We start from the raw sequence: 2,502 nt of genomic DNA on the forward strand, positions 1-2,502 counted from the left end.
GACCGCGTGGCCTAATGGATAAGGCGCTCGCCTCCGGAGCGGGAGATTGTGGGTTCGAGTCCCACCGTGGTCGCTGATGAACGGTAATCCAATAAAATTACCAGAGCGAGGTTTACATGCCTTCTCTTAATTACGAAACATAGAATTTTTGTTACACGAGACATTAAAGACCATGGTGTCTGTGTATACTGCACTGCGTCACTTATCTTTGGAGTTTGTATTGGACACTTGTTAACAACTTCTAAAGTCGCTTAGAAGCTGACTTTAAAAAGGTTCAGAAGAAATTTTTAAAAAAAAAAAATTATGAAATAGAATATTAAATTATATGGGAATTGACTGGGTTTTGTCTTCAATATTTTAAATTCTATTCATTGTTGTCCATAATTTGTGACTGTTGAGTGATTTCAAATGCATTGTATACCAAATTGTTGTTCTATCTATCACATTAATTATTTTTACTCTATAAAAAATAAAAGAGAGAGACTATCTCATGTTTAAAATCTTATCCACACTATCAATAGAGTGTGAATAAGTTTTTTCTTGTGATAAAAAATAAATAATAAATTTTATTTAAAAATAAATATAATATTTTACAAACATTTTTTACAATTCAAATATTTCTATTTTCTTTTTACCACCATTACTTTCTATGTCAAACCATGTTCATTGCAAACTTAATATTTGTATTCAAATTTGTTCTTAGATCCATTAGAAACCTAATTTGTATAACTATTTCTCATGATCTGCTTAAAATGCTATTTAGTCAATTATTTGCATAGAATTTCAAACATTTATAGTTCTTTTGATATGTTGCTAAAGATTTTTAGTCTATGACCATATCTTTTATCTTCAAGAATGTTCTAAAACTAATTTGTTATTTTAATCATTATTTGTGTAGAATTTCAATCTTTCTCACATGACAATATCTTTTATCTTCAATATTTTCTCTAATACTAATCTAAACTCTTCTACTATTAAATCTTCAAACTAATCTAGATGATTATAACATTGACAAGAACTTGATTCAATATGTCTCTTGTTGCTGAATGAATCAATATGCCCAACTGAAAAATCGCTCATTCCAATATAAACATAGCACATACCACCATCATGTAATTCCTAGCTCATTATCAATGTCCTTAGGGTTAATTCATTCATTGCCCATTAGCATGAAGAGACAAACCTTTGTAGAGAGTGTCTAGGGTGAGAATAGATTGAACATTCCACCTAGTACTAGAGAAAGAAACAAAGAAATTATTTTAACATCCAGGAGAGGCTAAAAATAGTCTGTGGGATAGACTATGTCATAAACTTATTTTAACATGATGATGAGAACCTTTTTTAACTTCTCCACAATCCCCTCATTGAATAATTATCCCAAGAGCTAACTATTAAGATATTTACATCCACATGTAAACTACACAGTAACTATGAAATTAAATAATAACTATAATATTTATTTAATCTCATAGACATCATTAAAATCTTTTATTTCTTCCTTTCATTTTTAAATTGTTGTGAGAGTAATTAATGGTTTCCTGTGTAACCTGAGGAGATGAATCACACCTGTAGCAGCAAGTTTGGCATTAACTAAAGCAAGTACGCCAATAATAACACCTCCAACTCAGATCAATCACAACTCTTCTAGCAGCCGCCTCATATAGATGTGTGCAATATATAAATTTAATTTTAATTGCAATTTGGTCATGCTTAAGTTTTAGAATTAAGAGTTAAAGCTATTAAGAGTAATTAATAAACAAATGAAGCAATTTTGATTGACCCTATCCCACCATAACTATTGGAAGTACATATGAAGGAAAGCTTTGGAGGGGATCAATTTAACTCTTTACATAAGTATCGTGTAGATCATTTAAATCATTTAAATTGTTCTTTAAATGATTAAAATCTTTTTTATATTTTTGGTTATTTATTATTATACATTAATAATATTTAGTATGTCATGATTGAGTCCTAAGTTGAGTTGGGTATCTTTGAAAGTAATACATGTAATAGATGCACCGTAATAACAAATGGTAGTAAGGAAAGCATATACATTGCAATGCATCAAGCAAATCTTTGAATTGTGAATAAATTAATTAATTAATTTATTTACTTTGTAAATAAGTTGTAAAATTTTTTTGATATATTTTTAGTAATATTGAAAAATATTGAACAAATAGAATTGAAATATTTCTTAAACTTTACTCTTTAAATTAATAGTTCAAATATTAAAGTTGTTCTTAAATCTAAATTATGGATTACCTTATCTAAACAAGAATCGGTCATAAAATGAAAGAGTTAGTTGAAAAATAAGGACAGTGACTTTTTTATACTATGGTGATATCAAAATTTACTATTATATATATTACAATAAGGTAAGGGAGCTAAAAAAATTGTCTATAAGGCATTGTAAGATTATATGTTTATTATATACTATAACCATTATCAAATTTGATTTCCATAAAAAGGCTTAGACTAAGTAAATAAAAACTTTTTTTTGTA

General features: G+C 27.8%; 1 non-coding gene across 1 annotated transcript; it reads left to right on the forward strand.

Moving 5' to 3' along the window:
• TRNAR-CCG (transfer RNA arginine (anticodon CCG)) lies at positions 1-73 on the forward strand. Its single transcript has one exon. It is a non-coding gene; the product is annotated as a tRNA-Arg (tRNA).
• Positions 74-2,502: the final 2,429 nt, after the last annotated feature.

The sequence above is a fragment of the Cryptomeria japonica genome, chromosome 5 (assembly GCF_030272615.1).
Source record: "Cryptomeria japonica chromosome 5, Sugi_1.0, whole genome shotgun sequence".
Taxonomy (NCBI): Eukaryota; Viridiplantae; Streptophyta; class Pinopsida; order Cupressales; family Cupressaceae; genus Cryptomeria; species Cryptomeria japonica.